Source organism: Leptosomus discolor, chromosome 8 (assembly GCF_034619465.1).
Source record: "Leptosomus discolor isolate bLepDis1 chromosome 8, bLepDis1.hap2, whole genome shotgun sequence".
NCBI lineage: Eukaryota > Metazoa > Chordata > Aves > Leptosomiformes > Leptosomidae > Leptosomus > Leptosomus discolor.
The window spans coordinates 19,300,697-19,322,172 of NC_141398.1; the positions used below are offsets into that span (position 1 = coordinate 19,300,697).

At 38.1% G+C, this 21,476-nt stretch overlaps 1 protein-coding gene across 1 annotated transcript in view; it reads left to right on the plus strand.

The window, feature by feature from the left end:
- The first annotated feature begins 575 nt into the window (after nt 1-575).
- FBXL7 (F-box and leucine rich repeat protein 7) overlaps nt 576-21,476 on the plus strand; it is a 138,267-nt gene continuing 117,366 nt past the window's right edge. Inside the window, exon 1 of the mRNA XM_086469440.1 lies at nt 576-657. The gene's annotated coding sequence lies outside the window, so the exon portion shown is untranslated. The remainder of the gene's footprint in view (nt 658-21,476) is intronic.

Consider the following 21,476-nt stretch of genomic DNA (forward strand, 5'->3'; position numbering starts at 1 on the left):
TGAAGAACAGCAACTGTGGAAGTTAGTTTAAAAATGGTGTATTACATTAAGCAGTGAGCATGGCACAGGAGGAAACAGCAGATACCTTGCATCCATTTCCACTTGACCAAGTGACTTGAATACATGATATGAACATGTAAAACAGAAATCTAACCTCATTTAACACATTTTTGAGTTTAACCCTTCATGCTGATGAGGGTCAGTGTCCGTTTGTCCTGATCTGTTAGAGGAATTTGAATTATAAAACTGATTGTTAAAGTTCTCCTAAAGTTGTTAATCACAAACTTTTAATTTACGATGTAGCTTAGCAAGTATGTAATGAGAACCCCTGTGACACAGGAGGCTGTTTGCAGCCTTAGTATGTGTAAAGATGCACATGCTGTAAGTTACAATGCAGTTAACTCCTAGCTCGGTGTGTACAAAATGAACATCAGCTGCTTTAAACTTAGTTTAAAGCTTCCTGGAATTGTTCCAGGTTCTGGTATGGAAGGTCTTTCTGTTTTGCTGTTAATACTCATATTTGGTCTCTCTCCCTCCCACTCTCTCCACCTCTTTCTCCCTTTGCAGGCAAAGGCAGCTCAAGCATCTCATCCGACGTGAGTTCAAGTACAGATCACACACCCACCAAAGCCCAGAAGAATGCAGCTACCAGTGAAGGTAGGCAGCTGGTACTCATTACCCCGGTCAGGCCCCGCAACTTAAGCCTAGCAGTTTTCAGACTTCTGTGGACAGTACCATTGGTGTACTAGAAATTAAAAAGCAGTTCTTCCTGTATACAGTTTCTACTCCTACTTGCTGTAATTTCTGATTTAAGCTTGTGATAAAGGGTTTAAGATACTTCTGCAGAACAAAAATGTAGAGGGTTTTGAGTAATTTTGCATGTTACTTTTTCAGCAAAGGCTTTTATACTCAAGATTTGATGCAGTCTGATTTTGAACTACTTTTTGAAGAATATACTTAATGGAAGGTTTTTGGCACATGTTCTAGGTTAAACCAGAACCGCTTATTTTCATACTATGAACACCATGAAAATGTGAGCTGTTCGTGCCAAGTTTTCAAAAGTGTAGCTATGGACATGAAAAGCTGACAAGGATTTGATTAGATTGACACGCCTCACCTACAGTTACTTGAGTGTGTGATCATCTGGGACTAGATATTTAATGTCTAAGGGAAGGAGATGTCTCATGTGTCAGTATTAATACAGTGTTGTACTAACTGGCCTATGAATGGAGAAATGCTGATCCTTCCCTGCTGCCTTCTTATATGTGAGTAGGTGTGCTCAGTTAAATGAAAATATATTGGCCCTAGTTTTTACAAGAGTGTCTTTGAAGGCTGAGAGGAAGTAATTAAATCTATATGTAGTTTAATGATGTAAGCTGAAAGGATTTTTTCAATGATAAATTTATGTACCTTAACTAGCATTTCTGCTCAACTCTGTTGTAATAAGTTGATTGTACTTGGTAATTATCAAATAATAATTCTGATTTCTTACACTTCTGTCATTATAAATTGAGTTACAAGGTCTGGTTGCTCTCTGGCTTTATTCCTCATGGTTAAAAGAAAGCATAGACTTCGAATAGTTCTAGTTTGGTAGGTCTGACTGTAGAATCTGTACAGTAAAAGCAGTACATGTAAGTGATAAATGACCATATAAATCACAAGAGTTTATTGTTAGGCATGCATAATCCCATATCAAGAATGAAGATCTGGCACCTGTGAATCATGAGAGATACTGGTTTAGAATCTCTGCTTTTTAGTCTGGGTGATAACTTTAACAGTAAATTAATAAATGGTTAATGAAGTTAAGTTGAATAGTAGATTTCATGTTCCTCTAAGCCTTAGATTCAAAAGTTTTGAGATACCTCAAGGAAGTGACTTGGCAAGACACGGAATAAATTTAGGAAACGTATAAAAGCATTTTAACTTCTCCATATGACAGCCAGGGAAAAAAAATAAAAAAATGAAACCGCAAAGGAATAGTGGAAACTCTGAAGTCAGTACTTAAAAATTGCTTTAAATTTCTGTTTTACTTCAGTAAAGCATTTTTTTCCCTTATTTTCAAATCAGATAATGCAAAATAATCCTTTACTAATCTGTAAGTCTTATGTTCTTAATCTAGCTTGTTGTAGAGCCAGTGAATACCAATGTTGACTGTGAAATCTTCACTAGTGGTTTGCAGCTGATTAATTCATTAGTGAGGGAGACTTAAATGCAGGCCAGCAGATGCTGTAGTAGAGATATATTTTTGAGTTCTTGTGCAGATCCAGAAAATGTTCAGAGCAGTGGAATTATGTATTCTATACTTGTAGGCAATTTCAGATTGGAGCCTAGTTTTTCTGTGCCCTAGAAGAGTGTGGTTTGACAAACACTTACTTTGACAACAGCAGAAGTAGTCTCTTCCTCAGCCTGTGTTACTACTATTTTCTTACCAAGTTTTTCTGCTGAGATGTTACTAATGTGGATCAGGTTAATATAAATTGTCTTACTGTGGATTGCTGTATAGTCTGGCAGATATTTTGGATGTCGTAACCAGGGAGCATAAGAGTTCCATGAACGCAAGTGAGCACAAAGACCTGGAAGTGGTGTTGGGGAAAAACACGGACTGTTGAAACCAGTGCTGTTACTGGAAGGCGCATTTATCAACCGATGTGCGTCTGGATTTCTTACTAATGCTGCCTCTTTTCCCCATGTACAGTAGACCTATGCTGTAGGAGGATTCAAGTGAACAGAAAGACATACCTTCTGCAAGACAAGTAGAGTTGCGTACTTACAGGACTGAATGCTTTTATGCTGTTCAGTTACAGAGTAGTGTCTAGGGACTAGCTAAGAACAGGAGCCTGATTGTGTTAGGTGCTGTCCAAACAGTGGCAGTTATGTCTTTTCATTGGAGTGTTTACATAACATTTTATGACTGTTAGTTAAATTTACCTTCATACTTCGTAGCACTCCATGCTCTAGTATTTGCTTGCCATGATACAGTAGTACCTGCCCACCCGAGAAATTGGTAAATGTATTTTGCTCTTCACCGTGAGACTGGTTTATCACAGGGACAGAATACTCCAATTCTGCCCTTTGCTTTAGCCTTGTATTGTAAATTCATAGCACTGTGTGCTGTCCTATGAATGAGCCACTGTGTGTGGTGAGATGTATGCATCCTAGGTGTGGAGTGGGTAGGACTATGAAGCTCTACAAGTGAACTCTTCTTCCCCTTCACTGGCATGTGAAATGATCTTGATTGAACAAGAAGCAGACAGCTTCTTTGCATCCCTTGAATTTCTGTTGGCAGCTGAATTCCTGAGTGCCCAGCTCTGTGAAGAGCGTAGAGTTTGTGTTTAAGGCTGGAGGCCTATATAGCTCCTGCTTCAAGCTTTGCAAACAGACCTAATTCTTTCCAGTTCTGCACAGCATGTCTTCTCTTCTGTTTCTGTAAGACAGTTGACACAACGCTTGTTGGAGTTGAATCAATGAAATGGCTTGAAACAATGAGAAAGGAAATCTGTGGGACTGATTCACACAAGCTCTGTGATACTCTACAGCAGAGCAGCAGTACATCTTAGATGGGTATGGATTCCCAAGGGCTGCAGAAAGGTGTCAAGCAGGGCTCTTGCTTGAAAGAGCAAACCATCTTGGGAAGTATCTGACAGCAGATGTTATCTTGCCATCAGTCTGAACAACCAAATGAACCACACTCTTCATCTTGTTTACTGCAACCATTGTATTTGTCAAGTTTCAGTGTCATGATGTTTCTCTATAGTACGGATACCAGAAATGGGTAACAAGCTGCTTGAAATGGCTTATGCGGTGTTCCAGTCCTAGATATGCTGTTAAGGCAACATCAGTTAAATCTCTTGATGGGAATGGGAGATGCCGTTATGGCCAAAATACAGTACCCACCCTCATGTTGTGGATTATGAACATCTGTAGAGTTGTGGAAGGAGATCCTATGTTTCAAAGAGACAAAACTCTTGTCATGTTATTAAATGTGCCTGGGTGAACTGCACATCCTCTGTCAGTGAAGAACAGACAGTATGTGTAAGTAGCCTCAGTCAAACCAGCTTCGCTCAGGTCTATACTGGGGAGGTAACTACTACCCAGTTTCTGTTGTGTAGAGGAATGCAGGCATAAGTGGCAGACAACGCAACTTCCTAAATTCAAACTTGAGATACCAGTGATGCATCTGAGAGGGATGCAGAGGTGGGGCTGTACTGGTGCAGAAACTGAAGTCCCGTTGCTTTTATTGTGGCTTTCACTTTATGTACTTCGGTAAAGGGCAGGTGGCAAAAAATAGCTGTCTGGTCCTCTTTGAAAATCAGAGAGTATGCTGTAACAACTGTTTGGCTACAACTTGGCTCAGAAAGAAGCATGGTAGACTGTGGATATACATGCACAGTGATGCCTCCACACTGTCTCCTTTTCTGAGGATACAATTTTCTTTAGCTTTGAATATACACTGCCTTTTACTTCTTTTCCAGTCAGACATTGTCTGCAATTCTTTACTCCATCAATCAATTACAGTTAGAAACTTGAGAACACATGAGTTTTTGCTGCCCCCCATTGCTCTTCTGGCAAGTGAAAGACTAAATAGATTTTTGTGGACCATTTAAATGCAATTTGCTAGACATAGTCTCAGCTGGAATATTATTATCTAAAACTTGATTTAGAAGATTAGGCTGAATGTTTTTGTATGGGCTTACCTTGATCAGGGAGCTTTCTTCTAACACTTACCTGCAGAGCATGGAATGTTATGACCAGGCTGGATGCTTCATATTAGCTTGACTGTTTTTCAAATAAAAAAATCAATACTGTTTGCACTTCATGTGTATGGCTGTTAAGCAGTAATCCAGAGGCAGCTTTAAACTGAGAGCTCATGTGTGAGCTCCATGTGTGAGTTCTAATTTATTTCTCAATTTCTATAAAATCAAATTGAAGGATTGTGTCTAAAGCAAAGCACTGTTTTAGCAGAGGGGCTCAGTGCTGAAATATCTCTGAATATATCCTGTTAAATGTTTGTATTTTGAATTTTGTGGAAAAAGAGTTAATTCAGCTGCTGTATTCTGCAGAAGTTAAAATTACATCTGCTTTCAGTGATGTTGACTTTTAGGTACCTTCAAAAATCAAGTATTTAACTTTATTTTTCGTTCTGCAGTACTCTGAGAATTCTAGTCTGACTTCCTCATATGATGTTCATGTACCTTAAGTGTACTTAAAAAAGACCGTGTTTGGAAAACAGACAAGAGAACACAGCTTTTCACCCATTAGAGCTGTAATCTGTTTAGTGTGGAAATCAAATGCATTTGTTTTGGCAGTACCTATTTGTATGCATCTTAACAGAAGAGGTATTTCTTCTGAAGATTAGGTGTGTACTAGAAAAGTCCCCTATTCTCATATCATATCCTCCTTTCTTTTTTTATTTGGGCTTTTTTAGTGTTTCTGGTGGACAAAAAAAAAAAAAAGGCAATGAACAAACAAACAAACAAAAAACAACCCAAAACCCCAAGACAATCAGACAATCACCCCCCCCCCCAAAAACAGACAAAAAAAAACAAACCACAAAACCAAAACCAACCAAAGACAAATAAACTAATCCACCAAAACCCAAACAATACTACCCCCAACCCCCCAAAACCAAACCCCACCACCCCAAAAAACCCCAAAACCTGGAGCTAAGAGTTACAGCTGGTGGCAAGTTTCATGAATTTTGGAGTTCTCAGAGGACTTCTGCTATTCTGAATATAGAAGTACAGATGTTCACTCAAGTTTTCTTTAATTATAAAAATACCGTAGCTGAAACTGGATTTATCTCCAGTTTTACATAAAAAAAAAATAAAACCCAACCAAAGTTGGGTAAGCTTTTCTAAGACAAGTTAGCCTCTATTCATGTAATAATAGCGAAAGTCCTTCATGCATTTGCTGTAGTCTTTTAATAATGTCTTAAGAAAATAACTTTAAAAACCACTGGAATTTGACTACTACTACTGCATCGCTTTATTCTACAAATTGTAAGTGAATTAATGTGTAATTAATATCTATTGAAGAAAGCAGGTACAGGGTGTTCAGCCACACCATTCTTTCTTTGACACTTAGCATATTAAAGTAATTTTAGAAAACTACAGTGAATAGTGAAACGAGCAGATACTTTTGAAACTTTTTTTTAAGTGAACTATGGAAAGGCACCTTGAGCTTTATTAATACGTGAAATCTCTCAAAACAGTCATTTTCCTCTCTGATTTTCTGTGTCTAAGAATGATAGACACTTTTGACCCTGGCTTTCATACTCAGAAGTATAGAAAATTAGTGATAACTTGGCTCTCTATATAGAAAAATTTATTTTCCAGAAAAATTTGAGCTCTATATCCGAAAATGTTTGTCACTCTTCTACATGGGAATATATTGTGACATCTCTTGAACACAGAAAGATTTATTTGCGTTGTGTGCCTTTCACTTCACCTTACAAGTGAGAGAACAAAGTACACATTATAGGATATTTTCAGGCAGGATGTCACTCAGTTAATTTCTCTTGGCTTCATAATCACTTTCTTTCAAAAGGCTGGTTGTCTTTTGGATCTCCAAATAATTCTTAATTTATTCAGTAAATTTAAGAGGAGGGGTCCTGGCGTTGTGCATGATGGACACACGAAAAATTTAGAAAGATGGAACGGGTCCTTTGCTACCGAATGCTTTTGGTAAAGATGCTGTTTTCCACCCAGTTCTTCTTGATGATCCTTTTGGCAGAAAGAGCTCTTTTGGTCCCTTCCTACGTCTGATACTTGTTAAGAAATCTTTTTTAACTTTGGTTCTTTAATATTTTTCCTTTAATTTTCTCTTTAGAATTAGAAACTTACTAACCCCGTATCAGAATTGAAAACCTTATATATGTTCTTTCTGGACTCATGCATATGCATAACTCCTAGTTCTTTTGGTGGCCGTTCTCTTCCTCTTTATCTCTGTCCTTGTGTCTTTGCAGTGTCTCTTACTGGGAATTTGGGCTCTTGGTTCTACTGTTGAAGTACTATCTAAGCAGACTTTCTGTGCACCAAATGATTTCTGAATTTGATATGAATGCCTGAATTTGCCCCTGCTCACTTGGAACTGGGCTGAGATTCAATTGGCTTTGAGTGAACTGTGGCTGTTTTGAGTTGGTAGTGAAACTAGAGACCAGGTGAGTTTCCTAGGGTTTTGTGTTACTTTTCTAGCAGTGGAGTTTTCTAGAAAAGCAAAATGTTGCATTACTGAATGTGCCAAAACAGATTTATTCGAAGCCAAACAACTGGGGAAGAATAAGAGGGGGTGTGTGTGGGGGGGAGGCGTGACAGTTAATAAATCCAAAAATATAAACACTTTGGCAGAATAAACATAGCTCACTATTTAAATTCCTTTAACCAACATATCTGAATGCATACACAAATATAATCACCTCAGGCAGTATGTGGAGGTACAACATAGTATAGAGGTTGTTCTTGGGCACCATTTTTTTGTGTTTAACCACATCTTGTTATGCTTTTGCTATCTAATAGGCAGTGTTCCTGCAAAGCTGTTCTGCTAATTATAACAATACCATTGCAATCAGCATTTAAATCAGAGTTCAAATACAAGGCAAAAGTAGTTGGGACATTGGCAAGGTTAGAGCTGCAAATTGAAACCTTACGTTATTCTGGCTAATTTGTACTGAAATGCTATAGCCAAATGTTTAAAACTTGCCCAAACAATTCTAGGAACAAATTGGAAAGGTGCATAAAACTGCAGTCTTATTTGATCTGCTGCCTGAAATGTGAGACCTACCAGAGCAAATGCACTTACAGTACAGTTAAAGAGAAATGATCCCAATTTAAATACCTGGCATTGGCTTTTCCAAAGTAAGGTCTGATGTTTGGTAGGAGTGATTACGGTTTATTCAATTACCTGTAAATCTGATTTTAAGGAATCCAAGATCCCAAATGTAATTCTTTCTGTAAAATGCTGTGCCGAACTACTTAAATACTGTTATCACAGGGAGGTTCTGACACTAAATTGTTCCTTGTCTCTTATTGCCTATGCTAGCTACTTGAAGTAATTTCCTTCTCTGAAAAGTGAAGAGACATCTTGAACTATCTAATGATAGCCCAACATTTGCTAGTCTAAAAAACATCTTTCTTGAATGGTAGACTGTCTCCTAAGACTGCTTGAAGAATATATACAACCTGATAATGCATTTTTAAGTATGTTGGGCTTAGCCATTTTCCAGAATTTATGAACCAACACTAGCAAGTTCCTCCAGATTAATTCTAGTACTTGATTGAAATAATGAAATAAAATTGGAACAGCAAGTTTTTGCCTTTAACTTGACAATCCCTGTTAAGATGCTGTAGTTTAAATTTTTTGCACAAAATATCCTGCCTTATTTTCCTGTATCTTATCTTTTTATGTCAGCTTGTCAAATGACTGTATAATTTTTAAGACTGATACTGCCAACAGTGCCAGAACTAGCAGCATGCTTGAGAAATATCCACTTAGAGTGCTGACTCATTCTGTTGTTCTTTTCTGACTGTTGTACCGTAGTGCCTGCTACTGTGTCTTTCTCAAGTTACTGAAGCTGGCATCTCCTTGTTTCTGCCAGCATTCCTCAGATTTCCCTTGAGCAGTATGTACTGAGATTGGCTGATGAAAATGGCAGTTTAAGAATGGATGATGGTAATTCTTATGTTCTTGTTAATTCTGACTGCTGGATCAGCATTGGTTTAGGCAGTTACAGTAGACTAGGCTGGAAGTATAAGCAGAAGTTATAAGCATGAGTGTAATCTGGTGATTAGCTGTCTACGTATTCCTCTAGCCTTAATCAGCCACACCAGAACATATAACTTGTGGTGTTGTGTCTGCTGCATGTTTACCAACTGTCCATTGTGATGTTTCCTTTCATATTTAAGGCCAGTTTTCACCTTGAACTGTGATGATGGATCAGGAATTTGTATCTCTTGGACCTCAAAGTATAATTGCTGTTTTAATGGTTTAAATAAAAGAATTCAAGTGGCCAAGCAGCCTATCAGCTACACTGAGCTAGGAGACATACTCACCTACTCTGGCCTCGTGTGTACTTAGGCTTGCTGGAAGGAGGCAGGATTTCTTCAGAGATGCATTCTAAATGCTTGTTTGTAAGATTTGGTCGTCAATTTAGATCAGCTAGTTTGAGTTAACCTCCAACAAAGTGAAGTACAGAGACTTCTCATAGGCATGTAGCCTACCTGTGATGTATTTATGCTGCTTTACAGGTGTGAATCCATGAGTGGGAAGAAGCTTGTTGGCTTTACTGGATGAGTGTAACCTGTCATGCTGCTTGCAATGGCTCAGATATATCATAAATCTTCATTGTAAATCATTATCGGAGTCACGATAGCGGAATTTCAGTTTGTACTAGTGCCTGATCTAATCTATAGTGCTTTCCCTAACATAAAGTCCATTTCCATCTTGTATATCCAAGAGAGTGAAATTATGCAGCACTATCAGGCATTCATTGTTTGTGGGAAGCCTTTTACTTGTTGATAGCAGGAAAATAGTGCTGGGTGAGAATCTCTGAGAGGTAAACATTAATGTTATGAGGTCTCAGGGATGTGAGTAGTAGGAACAAATTCTTCCCAGAAACAGAGGCCCTATTTCTTCAAATTTTGAAAGAGTTCAGTCAACGATTCAGGAGGTCGTGGAGCCTCACAGATATATCCCGTTGAGAACTTTCCTTAATCACTGAAGTATTTGACTGCTTGAGCCATTTTTGAAAGAACTGATTTGCACTGGAATAGGGGTCTTACAGATTTAAAAATGCACCCATCTTCTTAAGAAGTTGTTACTGCACTGAAATAACTCATCAAAAAGTTATTCCTTAAAGGGATGTAGAAAAATAATATCCCTAGAGCTAGTATACAAAGCCTCTATAAAAACAAAATAGCTGAAACTTGCGTGAAAATCTGACGCATGTTTCTCAGCTGCTTTTAACCTCAGGACTAAGGTCATGTTTGGTATGAAATGGACAGCCATCAATGATACTGGTCTCCATTTATGTCCTGACATATTTCTCTCTAGCAATAAAGATATGTGTATTTTAGGTGCTAAGGTGCTATTTGTGTTGGGTTTTTTTATTTATTTGTGTTTACATTCATTTGCTTGTGTCCAGGAAACTAAATTCAAGATTCGGATGAGCTTCAACTTTTCCCATCTGTGCGTGTATTGGAATTTTCAAGAAACTTGACATGGGAGGATGCTCAACCAGAAACATGTCACCAGTCCTAACCTCTTTACACACTCTATTGCAGTAGTTTGCTATGTGTGTTTAGTCATTAGAAAAGCTAGAATAGTTTGTTGCCTTGGTTGCTTCTTGAAAATTAAACAAGTAACATCAATTCTTTATGACTTTATTTTAATATTAATGTGATTCAAATATCAACTGAAAGAATTTCTTTCTCCTTGGACTGTAATCTTGTCAATTCTCACCCAGTTTTGTGGGCACTCTTGTCATGGTCTGTAAATAACTTGCTCAGCTCAGAATTAGATCTTCTACCAGGCTTGGAAGTCTTTAGGTGCCTGTGCTGTTTTATTGACATAGTAGCTTAACTTCCTCATTTGTACATCATGTCTTTGTTAATTTGGTCCAAGTGAAGGACACTCTTGCTCCCAGTTTTTTGGAGCATCATACACAGAACTCTGAAAGTGTGACGTGATGCCTTTGCTCACTAAGTCAGATAGATTTAGGATGATTCATCTTAATGTGGATGTACAGATTAGCTGAAGCTTTTGAAGCTTCAGGTATCCTGGTCAGAGCTGTTGCCATTTGACATCTGGAAATAGTAGAAAAATCAGCATTTTCTCTTTTTGCTCAAGGAAAGAATTGTAGGGTGACAGAACAAGGCCAGGGAAAAAAACAGATGTTTGACTGTGTTGCATCATCTTCTAAATGCTGTTGTCTTAAACACCCAGAGTATGATAGTCTTCAGATACAGGTATTCAAACCAGGAATCACTTGATGACAAATGTTTAAAAGGGAAAAAAAAATATATATAGGTCTTCATACACTTGGTCTGATTCTCAGTGTTTGAACATTGCATGTTGTATCTTGGGCCCGGGTGAAAATCCATGTGGGAAACTTAAACACTGATTTGTAATGGTTTTTATTCCCATCTGCCCCCTGCCTTTTTTTTTCAAGAGTGAACTTTTGACTGTGGAGTTGAATCAGATAACTCATGTTCTTTTGTGTCTAATTTTTGTTTCAGGTTTCATATGTAGGAGTAACACACTGCTAAGCAGTGGTGACAGACTTTAAGGCAGATATAGGCCATTGCATTCCTGTTCTTGTGTCCCTTTACAGAAAGCTTCTGGTGGAAGAACCAACATAATCTTGATAAACTAATATAGAGGTCTAATAAAAGGAACCTTGCCAATTCTAGGTGAATGGAAATCTGGAAATGCTGGAAGACTAGTACACTGCTGAAACAGTAATAGCTTGTGATGTTGGGTAATTTTGAGTTTGTACTCACTGAAGTATCCTTATGTGATGGGCAATCCTTGAAACAAGGTGGTGTCAGGGTGATTGGATTGTTTTTCTTCTTCGTGCACTGGTTAGAGCTTATGGCTGTAGGTATGTACCACTGAACTCAGCTGAGCAAATGCATTTCAGCTATGAAAAATGGCATGATTGAGCTAAAAATCCTTGTGTTTACTTGGAATGAAGTAGAAGGTCTTTTCTGTTGTGTATAGAACATTACTGGTTCAGTGTTATAATCATAATTTTATGATTACATAGAATGGAATGTTATATACATAGAATAGCATATTACACATGTTTTTAGCTTCTTTGTGAAGGACAACTGATGGAGTAACAGTTGAGACTGAAATATGTGATGTTTAACTGAAGTTTGCATTGGAAATGGTGCAGTTCGGAGTTTCTCTCATTGGCAAATCTTATAGAAAATGCTTAATATCTTCTGTAATCTAGCATAATGCTCAAACATGTAAGTCAGACCAGCAAAATCCTTTTGTTTCTGTCTGCTTTCCTGTGGCAACAATATCTATTCGCATCGCCCTGGTTTTACCATTGCTCTGGCAAGCTTTGGAAGACATCAGTAACTAATATACTAGAAACCTGTTGGATGATGGAAAGGCCAAGGGTTGAGAGACCTGTATGCCTGCTGCCACCTCCTCTGTCATCATCAAAGCTTGTTTTGCTGGGCGCTGTGTTTCATTGGTCACGTGGATGATACTGGATATCATCCCTCTTAAGTCCAGCTCCTGGAAATGTCTTGCTGTTTCTTATGCCTACACCAGTCTTCCACTTTCTAAATGTGAGATGAAGCTGTCCTTGCTGCCAGCCTGTTGTTTTCCTAAATATGCAGGCTAGGCTGAGATGATATACATCATATTACAGGCTGCTTGCTGCCAGATTTTAGGCATATATATATATATTGCTCAAGCTGCAAACCTCCAAAGCAAACACAGAGAGGAAATCGAAATTAAATTAATCCTCTCCAAGGATGTATAAAGTATGGCTGCACTGAGGTTTACAAGTTGAGAGTGAGAGGGACCATTGGTCGTGTGGGAGTCGGAAGCCGCTGGTATGCACGACCCCTTTCTATTGCATTTCTTGCCTGGGCTGGAGTTACTTAACATGAAGACCTTAAGGTGTTTTTTAATGATAGGTAGACAAATGACTTTGCAAACCCATGGTTAACTATAGAACCATAGGGCATTCTTGGCAGCTTAAATTCTCAGGGTTAAAGGCAAATGAGTCACCAGTTTCTCTGGAGCCCTCAGAGCTGTGTGTTTGCTTCACGTAATGCAGACAAAGCATCTTAGCGGAGACTGAACAAAGCTCTGGAGTCTTCACTTTTGGACATGGTATGAGGGTTAAGTTGGAGGCCTACTTTCTGTTCTTGGTTGAGAGGACTGGTTTAGGGACTAACAACTTAGTTCTGTTGTACGGCTGCTTTCCTTCTTAATGTTGGGTTTGGGCTTGCCAGCAGGAGGAGTAAGTGTCTCATGAAGACTTTGATACCAGCTATCTCTCAGATGGCATGAGGGGCAGAGGTGTGAAATAGTGGCTGATGCCTTTCATGAAACACCTGATGCCTATACCTGGTCCATTTTCATGTGGAAAACATGGATGAAAGGTGTGAGTACTGCCTGCAGGAGATGAAAATTAAATGGAATTGCATGGCAGAACTTTGTGCAATTGCAAAGTAGACTTGAATGCTGTTTCATCCAGAAAAATGTTATGGGGCTTTTGTTTGGCTTTTTGGGGTGTGTTTTTGTTTGTTTATTTGTTTTATTTGGGTTTTTTTTATTTATTTTTTTTTTTCCTGGAGTTGCAGGCTTTGGATTTTGATAATCTCACCTGAAATGAAATTATATCCCATATTTTATAGTTATTCAGAAAAAAATGCTTTAACAAGCAATGGCAGTCGTAAAGTAATTAATCTCCTTCCACAAGCAGAATAATAGGCTTGATTGCTGAGGTGACAATCACGACTATTCTTCACCAAATATTGCGCACAGGAAGAAGGAAATAAAAACCTTGCCTGTTTTTTCTATAAGCTTAAAAGGGCTTCATGATTGAAACTCAATATAGAATGTCATCACTGATCACAGTGACCTACCTGCTGCTTGCTCTGAAGTTTATTAAATTATTTGGAGCAGTTAAACTGTTGTCTTGGATAATGGGGGGGTGGACATGACGACACTTTGAAAATGAACACAACTGAAGTAGGCGAGTTCAAGGGTTGAAAATATGCCCTGTTTATCCTGCTAATGCAGAGGAAAACGTCTGCTTGCAGTCTTGCGATATTATCTGTTACTGAGACTTTGCTACTACTCCCTGTTGTTCAAAATGGGACTTGCAGAGAATAGTAAAGCTTTTCCAGAGACTTTGCTACTACTCCCTGTTGTTCAAAATGGGACTTGCAGAGAATAGTAAAGCTTTTCCAGAAGAGCTTCTGTGATGGTAAGGTAGTGCTGCAAATTATCTGTCACATCTTTCATAAACTTAATCTTTACACAAATCCTGTATGATTTATTTCTATTAATGGGCCAACAATTTTCCATGGCATCCCTGCTAAACATGTTGATTTAGGTTACTGGTGAAACTTGGATGTCACTACTCGAGCACATAGTGTAGACCTAGAAGGAAGAGTGTAAACTTCTTGATGACTGTACAGAGATTGACAGCTTCCCAAAATGGTTAATAGAATTGAAGTAATGTACTGTAAATGGTAGCTTCTTGATGTGCAGACCTCAAAATTTTTCCATGGAGTACAGAGTGCAATTGTGAACTTAAGCTTGCTGACAACAGGTTTGCTTTTTTTTTTTTTTAAGTAATTAATAGTAAAAGTTCTGAACCCTCAGGGAGAAACTTCTGATGTAATGAGATCTCTGCTGAAAATGGAGCTGTTCTGGGGAGAATCGAGGAACTTGTATGTCTTGCATGTCTCTTGAAGCTCTCATTTATCATTTCAGTGGTATATAGAGAGAGATATATAGATATAGATATAGATATAAAATCATTTATCCATTTCCTCATCACAAATGAAGCAGGGCACCTATCTGCCATTGAAGGCAAACTTCAACAAGATGTAAAAAGCTGGTTGTTTTGGCTTTTTTAAAATGGTGAATTTTAAGTTATCTTACTGACTCATTTACCTACACTTTGTTTTGTCTTATGTGTAATAAAATAGTTTCTAATTTGAATAAACAGGTATTAAGTATCCATCAGTTTGATATTTGATGTCTCCGAATCAAGTTAAGGTTCTGATTTGAATTGTATTATGTAGCAAAAGTTTGGAGCACAAGACTGATTTAGAGTATGTACTCTACTTTATTGTTAGCTGTGTAGCACAGCAGAAAGTACGGTAGGAAGAGTGGCATGTATCTTGCAGTAGTACTTAAAAATGCTCAACGGATTTGGCAAAGTTGCTTTGGCAATTGCACGATCGTAAGAATAGAGTTTCTTCTTTAAAGGTCTGTAAACTACACCATTAAAATTATTGCAAGATATGTTCATCAATGGAGAAAAATTTTAAGATTAAAAATGTCATGCCAGTGGGCAGTGCTTTCTCAGTGCTTTTATATTCTTGCTCTTGCCATGTTGTAGGTATGAGCTTCTGCCAAACTAGACTGGTTTGTAGAAGTCAAATGCATACCCTACTAAAAAGGAATTGTGTAATTTTAGGTAGTATATTTTTCATGATCCGTTAACTTAATTAAAACTGATTGGGACTTAGTTGTGGTTTACTGAAATGCCTGAGAATAAAATGGAAGCTGAATTTCATCTGAGTTAAATTCTCAAACAGAATAAGGATTTTGCTTTGATTTTTTCAAGTTCAATGAATGACAGTGGTTAGCCATTTTTTTTTTTTTCTCTAAGCTGTTATACAATTTTTTCTGCAACTGGAAAGCTGTTCTTTATATGAATAGATACGCAAGTGTGCATATTTGATGATTGTTTTCTGGTAGTATCTAAAGGAAGCTTTGGTATTGTAAAAAAGAAGCTTCCCTTGAAAGACTGTAAAATGAAGCATAGCATTTTAATCACTGTACCTTTGCTTAAAACACAGAGTAATTTTATATTCCTGTTTAGTGGAATTGTGCTGGTTATATAGTATACATTTATTTATAGCATAATTTATAACCATTTTATTAATATATAAATAAAAATGTACATGACTGGAAGCTCTTAGGTCTTACAAGAAGTGCTAGCAACTGCTTAGACAGTTGTAGTAAAGCCCTTAAACTATGGAAAATAAGCATATTTCTCTTTTATAGCTTAACTGAAAATTATTCAGAGATATTATTTTTGTATGATGACTTTTTCACAAAACCAGGTTTCCATGTTTAGCTAACATTGTCTTATGTTAAGTAGCATGGCTTGAAAAGTAGTCTTTTGAGTCTTCAGATTTCAAATATTTTTTTTCCCCTGTCTGCCTTCCACTTTTGTCCTGCATACATAGAACTACAGTGACAAAATTGTTAACAGTATTGAATTGCATTACTTTTTCCTCTTTTTCTCCCTGTCTTATTTTAGAGGCCAACTTAATGCTCCATCTAGGTAGACTTGATAAATGGAATTGTTCCAAGTCCTGTGTGTGAAAACAAGGCAAGGATAGACTAGGGAGTTGAAAATCTGCCAAAACAAACTTGAGTGGAATTAGCTTAGTTTGTCTGGTGCTGCACTTTCTAACACCATGGGGCTTTTTAAAGGTATTTCCGTTCTCAGATATATGTGGTCCATAGGGTGTCGCGAGAGTCAAGTGCCTCTGTAATGAATGAAGTCCGTGTCCTGCAGCACTGCGGTGGGATTTCAGTCATCTTGGTAAGGAAGAAGGGACTGAGCTAGGCCCAGCCATACTGTTTGATGCCATAAAAGATTGAGGTATTTGAAGCAAAAACTGCTATCATGTATATAGGTGGCAACGAGTACTACAGGGCCTTAAGAGAAGGCAAGCTAATGTAAATGAAGTTCTTCCGGAGTTCTTTCATGTTGGCCTTTCAAATGCCTTCCTTCAGCTTGCGAAGCACTAAATTAGAATAGATGAGCTTCTCTTTACACTGAATTGGAAATACTTTGCATTTAAAGCTGCGTGCTTGTTTTTGAGAAGCATCTTGGTAGTTGATTTGACGGTTTATGAGTGTATTTCATTAGAAGTGTAATGATTAGAATAAGTTCAACAGAAAATAAGAATGAACGGAAGTCCAGAAAACCTGAGTGATTAGGGAGATCACTGAAAAATCTGTATTTCCTTGGTCTAGGATAAGGTTGGGAAGGGAGAAGGAAGTGTGTCTTTGAATACAGAAAAAATTATTGCAAAGAAGAAAAGATTAAGATCTTGTCCACACTTGCTATGGATGAGAGAATTAGATTTTAATATCAGATCAAGCTTTCCTATGTGCGTTGAACTAGACCGTGGTAAGTTCTGGTCTCTTTGCTGAGATGTGAAGGAGAGAAAGATTGGCCTAGATATTTGTAGGACTTACGCTAACAGCTAGTGCTGCTGTGAAATAGAAGAACTAAAGATCAAAAGGGACTATTGATGACCTTTTGCTGACTCTGTCCCTTATCTGCCATCATGTTGGGCTTGTTCAAAAATGACCATTTTCCTTATAATACTACTAGTTTTACCCTGTAAATTGGAAACGGGTTGTCATTTATGAATTAAGAGTGTATTCACACTGTGGACAGGCTCTGCCTGCCTATGTGAAAGATAACAACCTTCCAGCTTTACTACAAAATTCTGGATTGTCCCATTAGAGAATACTAGCCTAAAGAAAACAGGGATTTGAATTGCCTCACAGGCTGGAAAAGCATCACTGACAATGTCACTGACAACTGGGAGGTTATTCTCCCCCTCTGCTCTGCCGTGGTGAGGCCACATCTGGAGTGCTGTGTCCAGTTCTGGGCCCCCCAGTTCAAGAGGGACAGGGAACTACTGGAGAGAGTTCAGCAGAGGGCTACAAAGATGATGAGGGGGCTGGAGCATCTCTCTGATAAGGAAAGGCTGAGCGACCTGGGGCTCTTTAGCCTGGAGAAGAGCAGGCTGAGAGGGGACCTTATCAATGCTTATAAATATCTAAAGGGCGGGTGTCAAGAGGATGGGGCCAGGCTCTTTTCAGTGGTGCCCAGCGACAGGACAAGGGGCAATGGGCACAAACTGGAGCACAGGAAGTTTCGCCTCAACATGAGGAAAAATCTCTTTATTCTGAGGGTGACAGAGCACTGGAACAGGCTGCCCAGGAAGGTTGTGGAGTCTCCTGCTCTCGAGATATTCAAAACCCGCCTGGATTCAGTCCTGTGTGACCTACTCCAGGTGAACCTGCTTTGGCAGGGGGGGGTTGGACTAGATGATCTGCAGAGGTCCCTCCCAACGCCTGCCATTCTGTGATTCTGTAACTGCCAAGGTAGTTTTTCTTGGAAATGGCTGAGGGTTTTGTAAAGGGTCTCCAAGAAGCCTTCAGTACTTTTGATCTACCTGTTCTGATGTTGGATCAACTTTTATAGGCATTAAAACTATAGTAAAATCTAGCAGGAGGGCACACAGGGAAAAAAATTATTTGGCCTCTCTCTTCCTAGAAATAAGTGAGATAAAACAGAACTTAGATGTTCTGCTGTGCATGGGAAGGAGTGCAGTATACAAAACTGTGTTTAGGGAGTTCATTGAAAGCATGATGTATGGTAAATGAATAAATTATTTTGCTAGAGCAAAGACGTGTAAATAAAAGCGATGACTATTTGCTATAGATGTGAAGGTCATGAGGTACCCTGTTATATTCTCCACTTCAGGTAATAAAATGTGCTTAGCTGCTGCATCAAAGCTCGTAGGCTCTGACTAAAATAGAGTATGTCTTGGGACATTAACCTCACTGTAAACTTTGATAGAGTTAGAATTTACTTCCAAATTCTAGATGCTGAATGTCATAATTTCTTTCTCTATTACATTAAACTCCTTCCTTAAACCTTGGGATGAGAGGATAATCGATGTAGGAAGGGACAACAGGAGGTTGCCTTTGGTTTCTTGTATAATTCTCTTGGCTTTTTTTTACATGATACTTGCTATCTCATAGTAGCTTTTTTCAAAGCATATCGGTTCACTAAGAAAACTGATAAGACTGTAGGCTTAGAGTATTTTTTAGAGGTGAAATTTTCCTCCAAATCCCTTCTCCAGCTTGGACGTAACATGTATATATGTGGATTCACACTGATGCTATATGCACATGACAGTGAGTATGATTAGCAGGTAGGGCTGAAAAGTGTCTTTCCTGAAAGTGAAATCAGTCAGCACTGCAGCGTATGAATAGTAAATATGGAAGATCCCTGAAGGTAAACAGAACAAGCTTACTTTGAGGAGAAAAATAGGTAATAAAAACCATAGAGATGTCCTTCTATTTTTCAGTCTAGAGAAATGTTTAATAATTTTACGAAGTTTACTTCTTGCAAAAGTATAGCTCTGTTGTCTAATTTTGAGACTGCTAGGCCTGCTAGAAACCAAGAAGAGGTTTGATATGAAAAAGTAAAATAATAGATGAAATTAAACTTGATTTTCTTATGGGAAAGCACTAAGTGTTTTTGAAATATTTCAGGTACAAAATAATACGGTGCTGTTCAAAAAAACCTTTTTTTAATATTTGGTGATCTTATAACAAAATAAAATATAATTCGTTTTAGCAAATAATTTTGGGCCTTTTAAGAGGAACAGTTAAGTTTCTTACAGTTTGAAGCAGCGCTCTCTAATGTGCATTGAAGCTGTTCACCCATTAAGGTAACTTGCACAACACTTTTACAAAAGGATGGCAGAAGTTAAATCACATCATTTCTTGGTGTGTGTGTCTGCGGTATGGGCGGTTGATCTTCAACTTTTTTAGCCTTTTTCATTGCAGCAGATTAACTGTTTCTGTGAAGGTTAATTGGGAAAAATAGTTTGTAATCATATTATGATGTTTGCTGGAGTTTTATTGTTTATTTCTCTAGCTGTGGAATACAGAGTTCCTGGTTTGAGTTAAGGTTGTGTTTGTCAGAAGTATGTACACTTGGGGTGCCTGATCTAAATTACGTTGAGTTACAAACCCTGGAACATTCAGTTTGTCTGTGTTTAATGAGACTTGTTAGAGCTTAGCCTTTAAAACCTTAGGTGTCACCATGAACATGACCTGGGATCATTTGCACAGGTACTAAAGCTGATAAATAAACTGCTTCCTAATTCACCAGAATCATCCGTCTGCTGCTTGTACAGATGCTGTGGTTTGGACTGAGAAAGCAGAGAAAGAAAAAAAGCAAGGGTGAGCAACTTGTGAAAAACAAACAAACCCCCACCCTCCCCACATTCACAGGCCAAACCTCCAAACCCTAGAAATTAGGGGAGACACAGGATGAGGAAGTGTTTGTGTTTTCCAGCCATCTGTGAAAAGGAAGCTGGACAGGTATCTAAAGGGGTAAGGAAGGTAAGTATAAAAGTCTGAACGATAAGAATCCTTGCCTGGTCAGGAAGAGTGGAACAGGGTAGGAAACCTCCAAAGTACATGGCTACTTAGTGTCTTCTGTTTGTAAATGCCTATGAAACCCATTGGTCACCTCACAGTTCAATCTGCTGCCCTCCACAGTGATATATGACAATTGCTATTTTTAAGTCTCTGCTTACTTGAATACTCGAGGTTTGTGAGATGAGAAGGAGATCAACAGTTGTTGAAACAAGCAGGTTTCAATGCAAGACTGCAACATAAAATTTTATTTTAGGTTAGATTTCTTAAAATACTCTTAGAAGTGGTATATGACCTATATGACCTAAGTTCAAACTAGTCAGAGCTTTGAACTCAAGCACTTTATAATTAGGGAATTCCGTAAAACTTTAACTGACCTTCGTCCTGCTTATGAATTCTAACAATCTGCATTTCAGAGCTTTTCTGCCTCAATTGATATTAAGACTAGAGGGTGCTTGTTCGATGGCTACTGTTCATATTTTGCGGTCATTCTAACTGTGGTACCAGTATTTCAGGTATAGCCCTCAGAATACTTTGGATAGAGTGGTATTTGCCTATCTTTCTGATGTATCAAGAAAGCTTTGGGGAGGGTTGTGTGAGTTCTTGGGGCCACAGTGATGACCTGTCTAACAACTAAGTAATTTTTGTCATTGTCAAGTATCTTACATTTTAACCTTAAATTTTACCTTACATGCAAGAATATGTGAAAGCACATTCCATGTGTGAAAAATGATGGCCCACAGCTTTAGGGACTTTGTTAGGGGGATATCTAGAGTCCTGGTATTGGAATACTGAGCATCACAACAGCAAACTCCTATTGTGGATTTTGCTGTGAATAAAATAGCCCATAAATAATCTTACCACATAGTTCTTTTTGGGCAGTCTGCCTTATGCATGTCATGTGTGGGCTTCTCTCTTGAATGAAGAGTGAAAAAAAAAAAATAGTATTTTGTCTTGTAAGTGATTACTGTATAGTATATGCCCACACAGTTAAAAAAAGAGGAAAAACTGATAGGGCTCTTTATTTCCCAAGTCTGGAGTGCTTGACTTTACAACCTTACTAGTATTTTTAAATGCAAAAAAAGAAAGTGTATGATTCCAGTATTGTTCAGTCCAGTTGCACAGGCAACTGAATAGAAGAGTTAAACCCAAACTTCTGGCATCTAGATTCAGCTCTCAGTTTTGCTTCAGAGTAATTCATGTTGCTTGATTTCTGTGACTCTTCCCAGTTTTCACGTGGTTACAGGCTTAGGTTTTTGAACTAACTCTTAATGTACTTTTAAAAAATACATATATTCTGGGTTTCTTAAATGCTACATTTAAAAATTTTTTGGCTACCAGAACCTCTGTGTCATATGAGTTCCTATGACGATTAGGTGCTAGTGTGTGTGAATGCATTCTTATGCTGTTGTAAACAAACAGAACACAAAGTTTATCTGTAAGCTTTCACAGCTATCTTCCTTCCAGTTAGCTATGATTTCCGTAAACCTAGGATCCCATTT